We start from the raw sequence: 22,505 nt of genomic DNA, 5'->3' as shown, positions 1-22,505 counted from the left end.
CCTTGAACTTTCCGGGACCTCTCCTTGAATTTTCCCATATGGCCAAGTCTGTAGCATTCTCTTGAGTCATCAAGCCATCCCAGTATCCCTCTCAAATGGCCTATCTCTGTGGCCTAGCCCAATTTCCCTGTAACCTGGAACCTAGACCAATCCTTCATTGTCTGCTACCTCTGGATTTCCCCTGGCTACGTCCCACCCTTGATTCCATCTAGACCCCATTCTACCTTGGCCGCGTGGTCCAGGTGCCTGGCATTAGGCTAGGGCACCTGGTCCTTGTTTCTTACCTTCCAGTCAACCCAGCTACTTGTATACTTTTGTCCAGATCTTCCCACTCCTCAACCACTGTATATGAAATCCATCTTGCCTCCATTAAAATGCTCAGATTACTTAAGAGACTAGCCGACGCTCAGATTCAATCTGGCCCACTGATCAGCACAAGTGTCACCAATTTGGTGGATTCTTAAGATCTTGCCACCTAACTGGCACTCTAATAAACCTTATCTGTGGCTGAAAGAAGCCTTGAGTGGAACCCACCAGAGGCAGGAGCCAGGCGCTCTGGTATTCTGGGGTCCTTGAACCCCTACCCCTCAACAGATCTACACATTTTAGCAGTAACAGTGCCACAAACTCTTGGGGTCTCAGGTTCTTCATACTAAAATGAAAGAGTTGGGTATTAAGACCCCTAGACCCCGCCCCACCCTGCCCTTCAGGTGCAGCGTCCTCAAAGTCTACCCCTTGTTAAGTGCTGAATGAGGGGAGGACCCTGCAGATGCAACAGTCAAGTCACAGCAAGCTGGCATTTTCTAAAAATCACTTTTTCCCAGAATCAAAACTTTATGGAAATGCTTTGAGCACAGTTTGGTGTTTGGGTTTTTAACAGATGTTCTTCCTGACAGAATGGAAGGCACTTTGTTCCTAATATATGAACAACCAAAACTCACCTAGTGACCATGAGCTGTGTGGGCTGCCTGGGGGGCGGGGGGGGGGGTGGATGAAGATGAAGCTACAGAGTCAGGCAATAAGTACCTCCAGGTAACAAGTTAGTCTGTGCTGGGCACCGTCCTAAGGTCTAGGAGCACAAAAAGAGGCAGAGGACGGTCCCTGCCTTCAGAGAACTTGCCATCAAAAGGGAGGTACAACAAGTAAACAGATCGGCATGATCAAGCTGTCTGCTGGAGCTTCTCAGTCATGCCTGACTCTTCATGGCCCCATCTGGGGTTTTCTTTCCAGAAACACTGGAGGGGTTTGCCGTTTCCTTCTCCAGCTCATTTTACAGATGGGGAAACGGAGACAAACAGGGTTAAGTGACTTGCCCAGGGTGACGCAGCTGGTATGTCTCTGAGGCTGGATATGAACTCAGGTCTTCCCTACCCCAGGCCCAGCACTCTATCCACTGTACCACCTAGCTGCCCATGGGATAAACAGGAAATAAACAAACAAGACGGCATTACAAATAATTGGGACTGTGAAAGAATTTTAGTAAGTCACCCCAAATCCCTAATTCAGCTCTCCACCTGTGGGAGACCCTCAGCAAAGAGACTTTGAACATGCCAGTGCGGGAGGTGGGGTGCCGAGGTGAAGGTTCAAGGGCTCTGAAGGGCCTCTCACAGTATGAGAGATACAACTCACTGTTAGCCCAGGAGTTGGACAGGTTTTGAGGAAGAAGAGAAGGAGAAAAGTTGCAGAGAAATTGGGGAGAAAAAAAACCACCCTTTTCTCAGGGAAGTTGTGCCTGCCTCCAGACACCAGAGATGGCCTTGAATTCACTGAAGCTGAAGCACACCCCTGCTGGAGATTTGTAGGACCGGCTAGCAGGGCCCGAAGCTGAGGCTCCTCTTGGTCACACATGGCAGCCTGCTCCCCGGTCACACCTTCATGAGGGATGATGACAAAGCTATCTCATGCATAGGAATAGGCATTAGGAAGAGAAAGAAAACCTCCTTAGTGCCCAGTAAGTCGCTGGGTTCTGGGGGCACAGGGCAGACTGGCTAAAGCCTTGCCATATGGCTTGCTTCTTGCAGCATGGGTGGGCAGCTCTGAGCACAAAGGGCTAGAACAGGCCCCGTTCTTTGTCCACGCTGTCCCCCCATGAGGCATCTCTGCTCGCTGCCACACATGCTTTGTATTTTCTTAGCAATCATTTAAGAAATTATGAGACCCATGTGTATTTCCCTTAAGTATTTACATCTTCCAAAGTGTTTGTCACATGTCCCTGAAGACAGGTACATTAATTAAAGAGGCCAAAATTAATTATCAGAAACAAATGCTTTAATCAATCAGGAACGTTCTTTACTTCCTGCATTCAACACTTAGTCCATCCCCATAAAAAAAAAAATCCAATGTCTCATAAAGAGAAATGACTGGGCTTGACACGGCTAAGGGCAGTCTATTACAGAGTTTAAACACTTACTTAAGGAACCTACTATTTCCTACCCATAAGGGGGAAGAATTGAAAAAAATTAAAAAATACAATGCTCTGGAAACTGTCCAAGACTGAGCTGAGAGGAAGGGAATGGTAGAAAGAGATCCAAGAAACCCAAAGCACAGGTTTGTCCAAACAGGTTTCTGAATATGCCTGGAAAGAAGAATGACAAGGGCATAGAGTGTTTGTCTCCTAGGCTGGCCTCTTCCTGCCTGCAGGGAACAGAGAGAAAGACTTTCAGGAGCTCCTCCCATTGACCCCTAAGCTAAGCTGCCTAACACTGAGACCAGGCTCCAAGGAATCTAGCTAAGCCAACTGAACTCTGATGGACTCACTCTGCCCATCCCAATGATCTGAAACCCCCATTTGTCTTTCTACAGACACAACTCTCCTTCCCCCACAACCAACTTGTTAATTTGCATCATCCCTTTCAATCCAGTCTCAGCCATGCCCCACTCTACAGATGCCTGGGGAGGGGGCATTCTATATTGCCTGTCCTTTCATCTGTAATTCTCACTGATAGCAGCTCCCTCCAGATGACATGACCACCCTGGCCTCCCTTTCCAGTGCTGGCTGCGCTTTCACTCATTCTTCCAACTTACTCGCTGGTCATGGCGGGGGGGGGGGCGGGGAGCTGGAATATTCCTTGATTCCCGTTGGCACTACCAGGTTCTACCTCTACTGTCATCACTCAGTGGCATCTCTGCCTCTGAGATTCCTCATTCCACATCCACAATCTCATCAAAATTCTGGCAGTTATTGTCCATGGAACTTTCTTGGATCCATTTGGCAACTGGGTCACAGTCTTTACTTTTCAACTCATCCACACATTAGGAGACTTCAGTATGCCTATTAATACTCCCTAAAACATACTAACCTCCCAGTTCTTCAACTTTTCCAATTCCCATGATATATGTCTACAGAACCACAGCTACACACAGAAAAGTCACATATGTTATCTTGTTATTCCTTAGTAAGATGCCTAGTGATCATGAACTCTGAAATTCCCTAATTCTGAGTGCAAATCTGCTTCTGTCTGCTGTCATTCTATTTCTCCCTCTGCCTGGGAACTCCAAATGTTCTTCATCCTCACCATGACATATAATCCCTCAGATCTTTCCCAGGTCGAATACTGTGCACTAGCTACACTCTCCTTTCTTCATCTTTAACCTCTTGGTGAATGAGTTCAACTCTGCACTGTCCCCTTCTCTCAAGTCCCTTGACGCCTTATCCTATTGGCAATCTCTACAAAGCCTTAGACTTGGATTACTCCCACTATCCACCGTCTTTGGTCCTATTCACATGCTGCTAAGTGAAGGTGGAAAAAAATCACAGAGCATGTTGAATAGATGCCCCACCTATTTATATTACCTAATTTCAACTAGGCCCTCATTGCAGGAAGGCAATTCACCCATACTTCCCTGATTGATACTCTATCCTACTCCCTACAGCAGCTTTTCCAAACTTTTTCATCCCTCCTCTAAGTTCCTATCATTTCTCTTCCCCTCATCCTCTCAGGTGAGAATCTTTCCTCATATTTCACTGAAAACATTGAGAGCTCTCTCCACTTCATGTCACTCATGCACTGTCATCATGTCCCCTTTCAACCTTGTCCCATGAAGAGGTGGCTTTCCTTGCCAGGGCATACCCCTCTAAGTGCATAAGTGATCCCATTTCATCACCTCCATTCTCTCACTTTTCTCCAATCTCTCCTTATCCAGTGACTCCTTCCCTGCTACCTACAAATTTGCCCATGTCTGCTTCATCCTCAAAAACCCTCTCTTGACCCATCCGTTCTAGCCAGTTACAGCCCCATCTCTTTCCTCCCTTTCATGGATAAAGTCCTTGAGAAGGTTGTCTACAACTGGTGCCTCCACTTCCTTTCCTCTTACTCTCCCTGGCTTCCAGTGTCATCATTCAATCAAAACTGCATTCTCCAAAGTTCACAATGATATCTTAATTGCCAGACCTAATGGCCTTGTCTCAGTCCTCATCATTCTTGGTCTCTCTGTAACTTTTGACATTGCTGGTCACTCCCTGGTCCTTAATGCTCTCTTCATTTAGGTGTTCATGCCACTGCTCTATGCTACCTACCTCACCACTCCTTCTCTATCTTTTTTACTGGATTCTCATCCAGGTCAACCCACAAAATAACCAGGGGTGTCCCACAGGGGTCTATCCTGAGTCTTCTTTTCTCCATATATAATATTTCCCTTGGTGATCTCATCAGCTCCCATGGATTTGATTACCAACTCTATGCTGATGATTCTCAAATCTACTTATCCATCCCTTTCTATCCAACTCTTTCTTGACCTTCAGTCTCCCATTTCCAGTTGTCTATTGGACATCTTGAAATGGATGTCTTGTAGATATTTTAAACTCAACATGTCCTAAAGTGAAGTTATGAACCTTCTTGCAAAATTCTTCCTAACTTCCCTATTATTACCGAAGGTACCACCATCTACCCCATCACCCAGGCTCACGATCTAGCTGCCATCCATGACTCTTCACTCACCTCCTCCCATGCCATCTCCCTGCTTCTTTTCTTTTATTTTTTAACATTTTTCTTTAAGGTTTTAAGTTCCAATTTCTATGCTTCCTTCCCTCCCTTCCCCCCATCCTGAGACAGCAAGCAATAGCACATAGCTTATACATGCGCAGTCATGTAAAACATTGCCATATTATTCATTTTGTACAAGAATATTCAAATAAAAGGGAAAAATGAGAAGACAGGAAGCACCAAAGAGCATACTTCAGTCTGTATTCAAACAATATTAGTTCTTTCTCTGGAGGCAGATGGTATACTTCATCGTGAGTCCTTTGGGAATGTCTCAGATCACTGTATTGCCGAGAACAGCTAAGTCATTCACAGTGCTTCACCAAACAATATGGCTATTCCTGTGTACATCGTTCCCTTGGTTCTGTTCACTTCACTTTCCATAAATTCATGTAAATCTGTCCAGGCTTTTTTGAAACCATCCTGCTTGTCATTTCTTATAGCACAATTAACATCCCATTACAATCATATGCCACAGCTTGTCTAGCTATTCCCCAATAGATGGGCATCTATTGATTTCCAGTTCTTAGCCACAACAAAAATAGCTGCTAGAAACATCTTAAGCAGGTCTATTTCACCTTTTTTTGGATGTCTTTGGGATCTAAAGCTAGTACCCACATATATTTTTATTTTTATTTTGAGGGTTTTTAGTTACTTTTATATTACCTTTATTTCCTCTCCTACTCAAGGAGTCATCTCTTACAACATATTTTAAACAAGGGGGGAGCAACTTAGCACAAATAAACATATCGATTGTGTCTGCTAATCTTCAATATTCCATAGCTGTAGTCCCTCGCCTCTTCAAACAGGGATGAGAGGGAAATTTCGAGAATGACGCTTGGTCATTGTGCTTAGACTTATGTTCTGAGGTTCTTCTTTCTTTACATATTACTCTAGTCATCGTGAAGACTGTTTTCCTGGTTCTGCAGTTCATAGAAGTATCCCCATGCTTCTCTGAATTTCTCATGTCACTGCTTCTCATGGCAGAGTTACATTCCATTATATTCATGTACCAACATTGGCTTTGGGGGCAGCTAGGTGACACAATAGATAGAATGCCAGTTCTAGAATGAGGAAGATTTCATCTTTGTGAGTTCAAATCTTGTCTCAGACACTTACTAGCCCTCTGACCCCGGGCAACTCACTTAACCCTGTTTGCCCCAGTTTCCCCATCTGTAAAATGAGTTGGAGAAGGAAATGGCAAACCCTCCAGTGTCTCTGCCAAGAAAACCTCAAATGGGGTCACAATAAGTCAGATTTGACTGAAAAAATTACTGAACAACACCAATAAAACCACCATTGACTTTAGCCATTCTTGTTTCTAGTTCTTTGCTATCAGAAACAAATGTTGCTATAAATATTTTGGTATATAGGTGACCCTTCTCTCTTTGATCCCGTTAGAGTACATGCCGATAAGGAAGATCTCTAGATCAGAACATATAGGCATTTTACCTACTTTATTTGACTAACTACAAGTTGCCTTTGGAAATGGCTGAACCAATTCACAACCTTAACAGCAATGTTCACGTGACTGTATTTCCACAGCCCCTCCACATTGTCATCATCTCTCCTCTGCCAATTTGCTAGGTGCAAGGAAAAAACTCATAGTTGTTTAAATTTGCATTTCTCCTATTATTAGTTATTTGAAATAGTCTCATATATGATCATTAAGAGTTTATAATTCTTTTTTGGAGAATTTGAGTTTGTTCTCACCCTTTGGCCACTCTTCCACTGGGGAATGACTGAGTTTTCCATATCCAACAAATATTTCACAAGATCATATTAGCCAGTGCATTTATTAATCACTTAATATCTGGCTTTTGAGAGGGAAGGGACCCTTGGGAACATGTCGTCCAACTCTTTAATTTTTCAGATGATGAACATGGAGTCCTGAAAAAGGAAAATGACATCCTAACACCACTCTCCCATTTAGTGGCAGAGCTTAAACTAGAACACCAAGTGCCAACTTCCAGCTCCATGACCTATCTACTCTGCTGAGTCACCTTCCAGCTAGAATGTAATACTACTTGTAAAGAAATGAATAAATCTGAAAGTAAGCATTTCCTTGTATTCTTCCACAAGGTGATTTTTCTGTGAAAATACATTTTTTTCAGAATTGTATTGTGATTTGTAAGAGTATATTATGTCCAAAGTTGAATTAATTGATTAATGGCTACCGAAAGAAATTTCTATTCCCCTCAAAGCTATGCCATCTGTGGCAAATTTTCTAAGTTAGAAGTTGGAAGAAATCAAAGAATTCCTAGTGATTAAAATAAGTCATTGATTTATTGGGCAGACTAGTCATCTACAACATATAAATTAATCCCCTTTTCACTTGAGAAAAGTGAAAAAAGTGGTGTTAAAAGAACACAAAAATCCTGAACATCTATGAAAAAAAAGCAACAAAATGAAAACTTAAACAGAAAAACTTTATAAATTCATTCAGCTCATGGAAGTTTTTCTATAGTGCAACAATGGTGTCACCTATGAAAAATGCTAGTCTCTACAACTGAAAATGTGCTTATTGCCACATAAGCAATTACCTGTCATTATTATTAAGGTTATAGACCACCTAAATCATGTGGGCTTAACCCGGGGTCCCTACATTTCGTTATTCTTGTTGTTTCAATATTGTAATAATTATATTTCAATGTGTTTGGCTTCCTTTGTAATCCTATTTATTTCTGTATTTAACAACATGACTCCGAGAAGGGCTCAGACTCCCAAAGGGATGTAATATTCAACAAAGGTTAAGAATTCCTGGTGTCTATGAACATTTGGATGGCATTAACTAAGAAAGTTTAAAAGATTTATATCCTTGGCATTAATCCAAAATTAAATATTCCTTATTCATTCTCCTCATTTTCCTGCTTATACTTTAAATGCCAAATATTTTCTGTTTTAACTCCTTTTGTTAAAAATGAAATTTTTTAAAGGAGGCAAATGTTCCTAAGGGGAAAACTATGATCAAGGCATGCCAGAAAACACAAAGGACTGAGAAACGTGCCCATGATCAGAACGGGGCCAGAAAGAAGCTGTTTGGGGCCAGATTCATAGAATTCATAGAATGCCTTTCATCATTTTCTCCAACCTCTTCAGTTGCAACAGCCACAGGAACTGAGCAAGGCTTGGCAGCAGGAGTTCAACAAGAAAACACTGTCAAGCAGCACAGAAACTCACATTTCTAATCTTGCTGACTTTTTAAAAAGTTTCACATGATGAGCAACTTACTAATAATTCAGTCCTAAGAGAGAAATACAAGATAAAGAACTATGAAAAAAATAATATCAGAAAAAAATTTTCTAAGTGAAAGAAAACGAGTCCCCAGCACAATGCCTCTAGCACTGAGCCAGAATGGCATCCTCATTTTGCGTTGACGGTCAATTTGGTTTAAAAATAGACTTGTGGTCATTGTCATCTTCATACTCCTTTTCCAATGTTTCCTTCTTCTTTTCACCCCTGATCCAAACTCCTCAAGTTTCATCAAGCAGATTGCTTCCTACAATCACCCCCTCTCTCTTCAGTTTCTCCCTGTAACTCCTTCCTTGCAACCTAAACATCTTGTTCTACTCCTTAAAAAGCCCTCACTTGAACCTTCTTATTCTCCTTAAAGCTTTAGTCTTCCCTTTTTCCCTAAGTCAAATTCTGAGAAAAAGCTATTTGCCCTCATTGCCTCCACATCCTCTCACTTGTCAGTCACCTTCAATATGGTGTCCAACCTTACTACTCACCTGAAACCATTTTCTATAAAGTTATCATTTATCTTTAATTGCTGTATCAACTGGGCTTTTCTCAATCCTCATACTTCTTGACTTTTTGGAAGCATTGGACACCATTAATGACCTTCGCCTGGTTACTCTCTCCTTGCTGGGTTTTGCTAACACTTCTCTCTCTTGGTTCTTTCTCACTACCTATCTGGCTAATCTTTCCTAGTTTCCTTTAATGGATCATCACCCCACCCTACACTTCCTACCTGTGGATATTTCACAGGGCTCTCTCCAAGGTCCGTCTTTGTCTGTCCTTTCTCTCTCTCTCTCCATACACACACACACACAGACACACACACACATATGTATGTGTGTACATGCATACAAATATATGTATGTGTATATATGTACATTATATACACTCTTACTCTCAGCAATCTCACTATTTCCCATGGGTTTAATTACCATTTCTAGATGGTAATTAAATGAAGATGAAATCAGGACCTATGAAACCAGCCCTAGGCTGCCTCTAAATTCTCCAATATCACATTACCAACAACCTATTAGACCTTCCAATCTGTATGTCACATGAGGAACTTAACAAATTTCTGCCTCCAAAATATCTCTTTCATCCATCCCCTTCTTCCTACTCACACAACCTCATTCAGGCCTTCATCACCTCTCAATGGCCTTCTAACTGATCTCCCTATCCAAGTCTCTGCCATTCTCCACACATTTGCCAAGCACTCCAAACATGAATGTGACCACACCATTTCCCTGATGACAAACTTTCAATGGCTCTCTATGGCTAGTAGGATCACCCTTGCATGTCATCATCAAGTTCTACCTGTTAAAACTAAGTAAACATTCCTCCTTTTCGTGCACTCTATATATCGTGGGCTTTCTTTGTATTCCTCACACAACATTCCATTACCGACTGCCTCCATGATTCTGTCCTGGCTTCCTGATTATCCCGAATGCACTGCCTCCTAAACACCAGAGAGTCTTTCAAAGCTCAGTTCAAATGCTAGCCCCTAGAGGAGGGCTTTAGGGATTATCCCCACTCGAATGCTAGTGCATCTCCAAAATTAACTTGTCTGTACTTCAGTCATAGTTTGCATTTACTTCTATGGGTGTTAATATTCCCTATTAAATATAAGCTCCTTGAAGGCCAGAATATTACATTTTTGTGGCTGGCACATAGTAGGTATTTAATAAAGGTTCCTTGACTGACTGACCTGGCCCCATCTCCTGACCAGGTCAGTTGTGATTAGTCCAAGTATGCTTATAAGTTTTTGAAATATAATAGATTACAAAATGCTGGTGCCAGTCAAACCGTCTCTCATTCCCTAGATCCCTGGCTGGACTATACAGGTACAAAAGAAATGCAGTGCCTGTTATCTGTCCACAGGAAGCCCAGAACGGATCTGAAGAGGCAGGGCAAACATCCCGAAATACTTAGGCAGCAGGATTCTATGATACACTCAACATGCAAAGGGGTCCTAAAGACCAGTAGTGGATCTCCCAGGAAAGAAAGCTGTAGAGAATTGCCCAGGGCAGAGAGGTTAAAGCAATTGCCCTGGGCCACACAGCCAGTAATATGTCAGAGGCAGGGCCTGAAACCAGAACTTGCTGTTTTGGAAATATGTTCTCTATGCATGACATGATGCTGCCCCTCCACCCTAAAACTTCTCTCAAGTAGGGAGATATCCCATAAATATTAACTAAACTATATATTCCAGCAGAGGGAGAATGAGAAGAGAGAAAGAGGGAAGGGCAAAGGAAGCTGCTTGCTCTTCCTTCCCCCTTACTCTTCATCTTCCTTACCTTTCCCTCTCCCCTCCATCTCCAGCAGAAGAGGGAGGGAGGAGCCCTCCTCTAAATTGAATGGTCAGGCATTAAGATCAGAGAGACTGGGCCATTTGGAGGGTAGCTGTGACTTAGCCAATCAAGCAATCCATGGACACTCACGCTAGTCTTTGGATTTTAGCCATCCATGCTCCTAGGGCAGGACTTCTCAGTTTCCGTGAGGAAAACCTGAAAATTAGGCAAAGGTTGTGTTTGTCACCCTGTGACTTCCTGCCTCCCCTTAATGGGGGCTACTCTCTGACAGTCCAAAGTCATTTCCCTGGCCTACAAAGGGTAAAAAGATTTTAGAGATCAGTCTAATTCCATCCTTTCCTCTTCTCTTTCTGCTCCAAACTGTTCTCAACTCAATTAAAACTTTCATTGCCTCAGTGCTAGGAATTGATATGATTACCTGATTAAAGCCAAAGCCCAATGAGGAGTCATTTGCATTTTTAAAAAAGCTCTGGGGAAGCTTTGCTTCTGAATTTATTTACACACAAAATGAATCTCTAGCAAATGAGTTATTTTTGAGCAGAATTTTTTTGCTTCTCCCTGCCTAATCTATCTGCTCAGCCCCACTCAAAAGCCCAATAATAATGCAAACTCATTTTAGGGAGACATGGCAGGGTCTAGGTGGTGAACTAGAAATGACAAAAACCATGAAGCATTCAGAGTGAAAGGCCCCAGTGTTACGCATGGACAGGCAGAGCCAGCTTCACATTGAATAGTTGGACCTCAACCATCTGGAACAAGGAAGCAATATCTCCAGATTCAATGGCCAAGGGGGTATACCTAAGAAGAACCAAGAGCCAAAAGATTACATGGGATCCTGTGACTGGTTGACACATCTGTCTAAGGAAAAGTCCTCTGATTGGATAGCACCAGGTAAAAAGGCTGGCCCATCAGGAACCAGTGCTAAAAGCAAATGAGAAATGGCCTGCATGGGACTAGCCAACCTCTTTTTTTGGGGGGGAAGCATTTAAATTCTTTTAAATGAACAGAAATATATTCTCTCATTTTTTCAAACATGAATCAGTTTCTTATACATCATGAAAATAAGACCTTTATCAGAGAAACTCAGTGAAAAGATTTTCACCAGTGGATTGCTTCTCTTTTAATTTTAGATTTATTGGATTTGTTTTTGCAAAAACTTTTTTTTTTAACTTATGGAATCAAATTTATCTATTTTGTCTCCCATGGGCCTCTCTATCCTTTTCTCATCTTGAACTTTTCTCCTATCCAGAGACCTGATAGGTTTTATATATATACAAAAGCAAATTAATCTGGTAGTCTTCTGTGAGATAAACACAAAAAAGCCTAGTAATTGGAATAAGAACTCACTATTAGATGAAAACTGCTGAGAAAAATTGGAAAGAAATATGGAAGAAATTAGGTTTGGCCAAACACCTCGCAGCTTGTACCGAGATGAACTCCAATGGACGTGCGCCAAGATGTGCCTTTTATACATCTTACTTGTGCACAGTAATTTGCATGCCATCTCCCCGATTAGACTGGGGGCTCCTTGAGAGCAGGGATTGTCTTTTTCCTTTCTGTGTCTCCCCAGAACTCAGGACAGTGTGCCATCCATGGTAGGTGCTTAATAAACACAAGCTGACTCCTAAACACATCAGGGAACCATCTTCTCTGTCAATCACATACTTCCCTGAAGACATCTCATGTTCCTGTTCTTTTCTGGAGTCCCTCACTGGTTAAATGCCCCAGCTTGTTCACATACACAGCATGGTTTTCCTTTGCCCTCCGTAAGATATTCATTTGCAACTGTTCAGATACTGACATTAGGAGAAAATTGGCATTACAAAAGGTTCAGGGCAGCGAGATGGCAGAGCAGATGGAGCCCTGGCCCTGGAATGAGTTAAAATCTGGCCTTGGATGCTGTGTGTGACTCTAGGCAGGTCACTTAACCCCAACTATGTCAAAAAAAAAAAGATAGTCCTCAGTCTCAAGGAGAAGCTTGAGGTTATTAAAGGAGGTCTGCACTTCCTGAAGGCAAGCTATAAAGCTTGCTTAATTCTGGACCCAGATCAGTAGCTATTCACTCACTAACATATATGTGCATGTGTGTATGTGTGTACACATACAGAAACATTCACACATGCACATGCTCTGAAGCTCATCCACCTACATGCATATCATGATAGAAGCAACAAACAGCCTGTGTCCACTTGGTACTTCCTGTGGGGATGTCCAATTGAACGGTAACAGATCTTGGCCAAGAGGCTCTGCAATGCTTTGGGAGGATGAAGAAGATGACTTAGTCGCTGCCCTCAAGGAGCATATACTCTATTAGCAAAGATACTACAGAGCAAAGAGTAAGGTCTGCATTCAAAGAAAAGGTCCCAGAGAAAAGTGAAGGAGAAAGAAATCAGACTTTCAGATGAAAGTAGGGGTGGGGTGGGGTGAGAAGACATTCAGGGATGCTCCACCTGAGAAGGAGAAGATCTCTGAAAGGCAGCTGGGAGGACCAAGGGCAATGCGGACACGAGTGTCTGAAGGAACAGAAATGGAAGACAATCAACACAAGTGACAGCTGTCGCAGAGAGAGTTTTCAGATTGACAAAGTATCTTCACAGCTTAGGGTCATGTGCCTACAATTTTGAGAAAACACCTTGGCATCCTCCATAGTTTAGACCTGCATCCTGTATCTTGCACTAAATGTGGCCTTGAGGTCCTAGAATTATCTGCCACCATCTTTAAAAGATTAAGCTCTTTAATAACAAAATATAATTTTATAACTTGTATATAAAACTCTGTGTATAAATAGAAATATCACTGCATAATTTAAAAATGCACATAATAATCAAAACACACGTTATCACTAGCCCATGCTCTCTTAAAATATAGTCTCTGATTTTTCACAGGGATAAAGTGATAATTTACAATAGAGTTTTCATTAAAATATGCGAAATGCAAGGATTGCTTCTGCTACAGGCAGTGACAACGAGAGACAAGGACTGATGCCTCATTCCAATACTATGGGCTTTGGGGAGAATGAAAATCCACTTGCTAATATGAGAACAAAAGAAGCTGAACGAGTACGATCCTCCTGTGGCTTCCTCTTTTTTAGGTTCCAGAGAATCACTAAACTCAAAATTCTCTCAGATTGGGCAGGATCCAAGGGTAAGTATGAGAAAAAGCAAAGTATGATGGGAGGAGCCACAGCAAAGACGGCAATGTGACAGAGAGCACTGCTGCCCAGCTCTGTACCAGAAGAGCTCGACACTGGATGGGGAAGACCATGCAAACGATAAGGGAGGCACAGGGGAAATATGGGTCCTTTAGATGTCTATTTCATTTGAATTGATGAAAGGAGGGCAGAAAACATGTGAGTGCACACATACACACAGAACTTGGTATAGAATATACTCTAGTCAGCAAGGAAACAAAGGGAACCATAAAACAGAGGAAGAGGAAAAGCAGATTCAAGGCAGGAGTAATCATAGGGAAAACAGACTCCAACCTCAGAAGGTAAATGATAAGATAGGACTGAAGCAGGGGAAGGGACTGAGAGCGCTGATAGCCTATAGTTGGTCTATGGATAAGGGAATAAAAAGGGAAGCAGTAGAGGAGAGCAGATTACGTAAAGCATGGATCACTAGGGCTGCATGCATTTGCTCTTACCGCCTTCTTCTTTGTAAAGGAGGGAGAGAAAAAATAGAACAGAATAAAAAAAAACACAGAATTAATTACTGTAAATATGAATATGAAGGGGATGAAGTCACCCATAAAATGGAAGAGAGTAGAATGGATTAGAAAGAAGAATTCAACAATTTGTTGTTTATCACAAAATACACTCAAAACACTTGTTAGTACAGTCCCCAGCAACTAGGTGGTACAGTGGATAGAGTTTCAGGCCTAAAGTCTGGAAATCATGTTTTCCTGAGCTCAAATTTGGCCTCAGACACTTACTTGCTATGTGCCCCTGGGCAAGTCAATAAACCCTGTTTGCCTCAGTATCTTTATCTATAAAATGAGCTGGAGAGGGAAAGGGAAAACCACTCCACCATCTCTGCCAAGAAATGGGGTCACAAAGAGTCAGACATGACTGAAATGACTCAACAACAACAACAGGGCCTGGCACATAGTAAGCCTTTAATAACTGCTTTATGAAATGATTTGTTGACATAAAGCAAAAAGAATTAAAATATGAGTCTGGAGGAATATGTATGATGCTTTATCTGAACTCAAAAAAGAAAGGAAAGCAATCATGAATTCAGACAAGGTGGCAACAATATTATACTTGACTAAAAGAGATAAACAGGGAAACTTAAAAGTACCACAAACAATGAATTAAATATTAATAATTAACACGAATGTACCAAATGACACAGCATATAAATACTTTTTAAACAGCAAAGTAAGTTATAGGGAAAAATTGACAGTAAATTTGTATTATTTGGATACCCTGATGTATTTATATCAGAACTAGACAAACCTAATTTCAAAAATAGGCAAGAAAATAAATAGAGAAATTCTATTTAAAATAACTATAGACAATATAAAATACTTGGGAAATATATTTTGCATGATTACACCTGTATAATCTGAATGGAATTGCTTGTCTTCTCAATGAGGGGGAGTAGGGGAAGGAAGGGAAATAATTTAGAACTCAAAGGTTTTTAAAACAAATGTTAAAAATTGTTTTTACCTGTAATTGGGGAAAAATGAAATGATAAAAAAGAAAAATATATAATAAATTCAGTAATTAGTTCCCCAAAATCAACAAACAATAATCACAATAATAACAATGATCTTACAATCTATTTTTCAAATCTTTCAGGAAATTGTGGGATACAATATATAGTATTACCAGAGAAACACTATTTACTCCCTACTAATGCTACCATCTAATATGCCTTTGATAATTGTGATGTTAGAGGCAAATGTGATGACTTCATTGTCCCTAATGAAAAAAAACGTTTGTAATTTTAAAAATCTATAAAGATTATTTTTCCATTAAATAAAATAAAATACTTGGGAGTTTATTTACCCATACAAACACAGGAACTATATAAATAAAATTTTTAAACATTTTCCACACAAAGAAAGACCTAAAAAAACCCAACAAATTTATTGCTCGTGGGTAGGCTGAGTCAATATAATAAAATGATAATTCTACTTAAATTGATTTACTCAGTGCCATAGCAACCAAACTACCAAAACTCATTTTATAGGACTAGAAAAAATAATAATAAAGTTCATTTGAAAAAAACAAAAGATAAAGGATATCAAGAGAATCAATGGAGGAAAAATGTCGGAAAAAAAAGTAGCCTAGACATACCAGATATATCAAACTGTATTATAAAATGATAATTGTCAAAATAATCTGGTACTGGCTAAAAAAATAGAGTGGTAAATCTATGGAATAGATTAAGTACACAATATATTGTAGTAAATTACCATAGTGATTTAGTTTTTGATAAACCCAAAGAGCCAAACTTTTGGGACAAAAATTCCTTTTGAAAAAAGAAATTTTCTCTACTTCTCTCAGACATCTCCCTCTAAATGGAAAATCTCATTTACTCTGCATGTTACCTGGCATATTCCGATCTGTATGACTGATTCCTGTTTGTTATCTTCTGGGATGGATGGTCTCTTTTTAGTCACGCTTTACTATTTCTAATGGTACTTTGCATTACGAACATGGCGGGGAGGAAATCAAGTCTTCAGATAGAGGGTAGAGATATTCCCTCCCCTTTAAGGTGACCAGGTAAATGGTTTGAATATAAGAATGAAGTAATTTCTCCCAGACTCACCATATTTAGGGAGGTAGAGAGACAGAATTCAAGGTCAGTACCCACCCTCCAAGGAGAGCAGGGCAGCCAACCTTGGGACTCCATTCTCCTGCCTCCTCCAAGCAGAAATCTGTCTCCTTGAGGAGATTTACCCCTATGAAGCCCATTTAGACAAACCCATGTGAACACACACATAGTCTCTGTGGCAATACACATGGCCTATAAGACAACGTATATTTTTTAATGTCCTTAGTAATATAAAAACATTTGGTTCTCAGTTAAATCATTAATAATGACATTTTTACCTAGAGCAACATGACTGAATATGCTTCATTGTCTGGAAAATTTCAATATGACTCTCTGTGATGGAGCAATTAATTATTCCAACACTTGGTTTTCATTGCTGTTAGAGTTGAAAAAAGATTCCTCACAAAGTGAGAGATGTTTGATAGGCTACATGACTGTGCCAAGGTCCCCTATCTACCATTTATGCAAAGCTTATATTTGAAAGTGGCTAGTCAATTTCTATCTTCCCTGATCAGTTGTTCTTACAAACTAATCTGAAGGTGCTGAATTTTTGCATTTTCCACAAAAGGATTCAAAATCCATTGAAGCACTTCAGAACATTTTTAAAGTTTAGAAAATTAGATTTCCAAATTTAAATACATAGATATGCCTTTTATGCCTTACATAATTTTCAACAACAAAAGCTCAGTCATTAACCATCTTGCTAATGTCGTTATCTAATAGCTCAGGACACAATCTATATGAAGCACTAGGTGGAACCTTGACAATCACGTCCCATATCTCTTCCATCCTTTGTAGCTAAACTTCTGCAGAAGGTTCCTGTACATTCTCTCCTCTCACTCTCTTCTTAACCCCTTAAAATCCAGTTTCCAACCTCATCATTCCACCAAAACTTCTCTCCAAAGTGAGACCAATCCATTCCAATGCCTTTTCTCAATCCTCATTCCCTTGGCCTCTCTGTAGCCTTCGACACTGTTGGTTACTCTCTCTCCCCTGATACTCTTTTCTCTAGAGGTTTTGGGGAGACTACTTTCTCCTTGTTCTCACCCTACCTCCCTGAGCACTCCTACTCTGTCTTTGCTGGATCCTCCTCCAGATCACATTAACCACTGGTGTCCCTCAGGGCCGAGGCCTTTCCTCTTCTCCTTCTATACTACTTTACTTGGTGATCTCACTGGTTCCTGTGGATTTCATGACCATCTCTATGCTGATGACTCTCAAATCTGCCTCTCGTGCCCCAATCTCTCTGCTGATCTCCAACCGCCTTTCAGACATCTCAGACTGGATTCCAGCAGACACCTTAAACTCAGTATGTCCAAAAAGGAATCCTTGTCTTTCCTCCTAAAGCCTGCCCCTCCTATCTTCCCTGATAGTGTAGAACACAGCACCTTCCCCCCAGTCCCACATGCTAACAAGCTAGCTCATCTGGGACTCCTCACTGTGCCTCACCCTCCATCCCACTCCCCATATATCCAGGCTGTTGTGCCACATTCCTCCAATACACTCGCTCTCCTATCCTCTAATAATGCCCCACCCTGGGGCACGCTCTCATCACCTTGTGCCTCCATTACTGCTGGTGGGTCTGGCTCCCTCAAGCTTCTCTCCATTCCAGACCACTCTCCATTCAGCCACTAACGGGATTTTCCTAAAGAGTAAGTTTAACCATGTCATCCCCTGCTGGGTAAACTCCAGTGGTTGGTTCTTTATAACATCCAGTATTCAGAGCCCTCTCTAACCTGCCCCCTCCTACATTTCTGATCATCCTACCCATATATGTCACTTCAACAGTGACACTGGTGTTCTACCAGCAGACCTGCCATATTTTATTTTATTTTAAAGCCACTTGTCCATTTTGTAAAGGCTACTTTAGTTAGAGAAGAAACATCCTGCCTGGGATCACTCAAAAGCTTGGAAGGATTACAGGCGAGATTGGAACCCCCCTCCTTTGGACTCCAATATGGCTTCCCCTGCACCAAACTGAACCCGCCTAACTTGCCAATAGTTACTAATAGTTTAGAGAAATTAGAAAAGAAAGTCTTCTAGAACCCATAAACCTCCTGTGCAGGTAACCTGCTCCATTTGGGCTGCAAAGCATTTGATCTGCTGCCCCAAGCACTGACAGACCCACTGCATTAATATCAAAGTTTCGGATTTTGTTTTTGTTGTTACACAAGCTACCTCCATTCCAGTGACAGACCAGAAAATCAATGGCTGCTGCAGCTAAACTCCAAATTTCATTCAAGGAAGGAAATGAGTAAAAATCTTAATCCATGGCTGTCAAATGTTTGTCAGCAGAAAAGCATTTCATCTGACAGCAGCAATCTTCTGAAGCACAGGGCTCAGGAGCCCTTTGCGAGCCACAGAATGACCACTCATTGGGTCATGAGTAATCCCTTGGTCAGCAGTCCCTGGGTTCTTCCATTACCCACAAAAGAAACTCAAGCTTGCACATGTCCCTCTCAGTCTACGTGCTCATGAAAGGCACACAAACAGTCAGTTCTCTTCACTCCACACCCTAGGTAAGAATTATTTTATCAACTCGTATCTTTCAACTCAAAATGAATTCTTGTTATGACCTCAGATGCAAAGAATTACAAATTGTTTAACGGTTATTTATAATGTTAATTTAGCCAAGAAATGCCAGGGGCTTGCCCCACCCCTAAAAACAAGTTTAAAAAATGGAATAGGAGGAAGAGTGACCTTCCTGCACTGATGGGTTATTATTTGTTTCTTTTTCATTAATGCCCCTAAATTGTATGCTATTTGGAAAGTTCCTAAAGAGAGAAGTCTTATCTAAGTGACCCAAAAGGGACCAAATGGAGCTTAAATATATGTGCACATATATGTATTTACATGTGTCTAAGTATATATGTATTTATATGCCTAGAGATACATAGACAGAAAAAGAAACCAACAGATTTTCACCCATTGAGGAAATGAGACATCCATAAAGCCACAGAAGCATGTGACCTAGGCCAGTAGGAAAAGGACCAGGGTTCAAATTCTACCCTATGGCAATTTGGACAGCCACAGTCCTTAACTCTTCTTGAAATATTCACAAACTAACAAAGGGAACCATTGGACAAATATTTCTTTTTTTTTAATTTTTGCTTTTTGGAAGGGGGAAGGTAGGGCAATTGGGGTTAAGTGACTTGCCCAAGGTCACATGGCTAGTTTTGTGTTAAGTGTCAGAGTCAGGATTTGAATTCAGGTCCTCCTGAATCCAGGGCCAGTGCTCTATTCACTGCTCCATGTAGCTGCCCCAAAATTCCTTTCTTTTTTTTTCTTTTTGGAGGGTGGAAAGTAGGGAAATTGGGGTTAAGTGACTTGTCCAAGGTCATACGGCTAGGGTTAAGTGTGTAAGGCTGGATTTGAACTCAGGTCCTCCTGATTCCAGGGCAGGTGCTTTATTCACTGTGCCACATAGCCACCCCTGGACAAATATTTCTTAAGTATTTAATATGACCAGGCATCATGCTAGGCCCCAGAGACAAAAGGCAGAGAAGGAAACAAATGAATCTATGATTTGAGAATAAAAAGAAATCCAGAAAAACAGGCAATGGTTTGGTTAGATTTTCGCAAGACTGCATAGATGAGTTGTGTAGCCTTGGACAGAGACAGAGATCGGCTAGAAAGGCTGGGAAGAGCTGTCAGCAGGGGAAAGGAGAGAGCGGCAGGTGCCCATCTTTTAAGAAGCCCCAGCTGCAGCGCTCTCAGGGTTTCACAGCCGCCACACCCAAAAACTGACCATGGGAACTTTTCTCTCAAACACCAAAGTTCTCCTTTGAGAAGGGACATCTTGTGCATCCATGTCTGCAGACAGACAGATAGATAGACAGACAGACAGACAGAGAGATAGACAAACAGACAGAAGGACAGATAGATAGATAGATAGATAGATAGATAGATAGATAGATAGATAGATAGATAGATAGATAGATAGATGATAGATATAGATGATATAGATATATATATATATATATATAATTCAATTATAATATCTCAAGGATCCGTGGTGGTTTGGGCAGTATACACCCTCTACTCCCCCCACAACGTCAGATCTTGAAGATGGGTACCTGGCACATACAGCAGGGACACCTGTTAGGGGAGGTAGGGCATACATAGACAATACTCATCTCACAGGATGGGCAAGCTCGGAGGGGTCGCAATCTGTATCACTGTAAGGAAGAGATGTATAAAAAGACTGCAAATCTGCTGCAGCATTGAAAGGGTTACACTTCCTTCCATCAGCAAACAAATGGCATCCATCCATTAACAAGCATTATCAATCACCTACTGTATGCCAGGCACTGGACTTTCATCAAGGAAGCAACTGCTAACTGCCAACAGCCACGTTAGACTGGGGATCCCAAAATAAGAGACAGTCCTTGCCCTCAGGAAGCTTCCATTCCTACATGATTAAATGGTAGTCCTGAGCTACTGTGTTGGGAAGGTTCATCCCCCTTGGACCAAGCTGGGGACAAGGCCTCCCAGTAGAGCCCGGTCACAGACAAATGTCACTGGCTTTGTCCCTGAAGTCGTCCAGGGGGCTGGGACTGGCCAGAGGCTTGCAGGGTCAGCTCCATGCTATTTGTCTTGTGAAGTTTATTCATGAAAAACGAAACCTGGTGAGTGCCCCTGGACTGGGAACCAGACATGCGTGTCCCCTCTGCCTTCCTCCACCTGCCTCTCACTGCTTCCCCTGATCTGGAAGTGTCATGCGTCATAGCGTGGCAGCTCTCCCCCAGAGGCTCCCCAAATGGGACTTCTCCAGTCCTTATCACCAAAGTAACAGGTGCATGAAGGCCATGGAGCCTGTGCCCTCAGGCTGCCTCCCCCCAGGCCCCTCCTTCATCTCAGATGCTGTGGCTGCCCACTCAGCTCATCCAGACTTCAGAGGGCCTTGTACCTCTGAACTGGGGGCACAGAACAGTTGCTCATATGTGCTCATGTGCCCCAGCAGGCCAGAGGCTGCTTGAAAGAAGGAATCGTGTCTGATTCTAGAAAGCCCTGTTTGATAAATGGTCTTTGAAAGAAGCTGGGCTGGCTGATGAGTAAGGCTTAGCATTGGCCATGGCACCTATCCATGGAGCCTTTCAAGTCTGTGGGGATCTACCAGGACTTACTCTCAGCTAGGCTAGACTTCAAGAACCCAGCTTCATCTCCGTGCCACAAGGTTCTGGGGAAGGAAACTGGTGCCTTACACACAGGAAGCACTGAGACAGTGCTGCTTGAATTGGTTGGCTCAAGTTCTTAATAAGCATGTATTTGTGCCAACTATGTACTGGGCATTGTGCCAGGCTGGGCAGACACAATGACAGAAATGAAACAGGGCATGCCCTCAAAGCACTTACATTCTATCAAGAGAGAGAACATGGTGCCATGTGTAGACTGATGGACTTGGGATAAGAAAGACCTGAGTTCTAATCCTGTAGTATATACTTACCAGCCATGTGACCCCAGATCCATCACTTCAACCTGTCTTAGCCTCAGTCTTCTGATCTATAAAACGGTGACTAATAATGGCACCTGATGCCCTGGTGTTACTAGGAGGATTAAATGAATTAACATACGTTCAGAGCTCTCCAAATACTAACGTTGACGATTGTCATTATTAATGTTGGCTGGAGTTGTTGTTATTTACACTTATAGTTATGTCCAATATAAATACAAATAAATGTAGACGTGAAGGTGCTGCAGCAAGAGAGAACAGAAAGGCTGCCCCATGTGGAGAGAGGCGGACAGACCACTGTGTGTACACATCCACTGAAAAGACCTTGGGACCCTCCATCTAGAGCTGGATGGTGAATGAAATGCCATCTACCTAAATCCAACCATCTTCTAGATGAGGAAACAGAGACTCAGAAAGTAAAAGGGATTTGCCTAAGCTCACATAAGCAATCCATTGCCCACCCAGCAAGCTTTCACATTAGGTCAAACCAGCACAGTTACCCGCACACCAGATTCCTTCCAAGTCATTCATGAACACTCCGTGTAGGTACTGATTTCTCATTTGTTTGGAGTGAGGCTGATCAACCCAGTAATAAGAATATATCAAGTGCCTAGTGCATAGTAGACACATTACTGGGTACTGGGGATACAAAGACAGAAAGAAAGACAGAAAGACAGAAAGAAAGAAAGACAGAAAGACAGAAAGAAAGAAAGACGGAAGGAAGGAAGGAAGGAAGGAA

General features: G+C 41.8%; 1 protein-coding gene across 3 annotated transcripts in view; it reads right to left on the bottom strand.

Moving 5' to 3' along the window:
• The window catches only part of CRPPA (CDP-L-ribitol pyrophosphorylase A), a 282,427-nt gene that overhangs the window by 133,123 nt on the left and 126,799 nt on the right, over positions 1 to 22,505 (bottom strand). The gene's annotated exons all lie outside the window — the stretch shown is intronic.

Source organism: Petaurus breviceps, unplaced genomic scaffold (genome assembly GCF_028583685.1).
Source record: "Petaurus breviceps papuanus isolate PSGF00001 unplaced genomic scaffold, PetGlider_PUasm1.0 218, whole genome shotgun sequence".
Classification (NCBI taxonomy): Eukaryota; Metazoa; Chordata; class Mammalia; order Diprotodontia; family Petauridae; genus Petaurus; species Petaurus breviceps.
The sequence above is the reverse complement of the archived record's forward strand: the minus strand, read 5'-3'. Positions and strand labels throughout refer to the sequence as shown.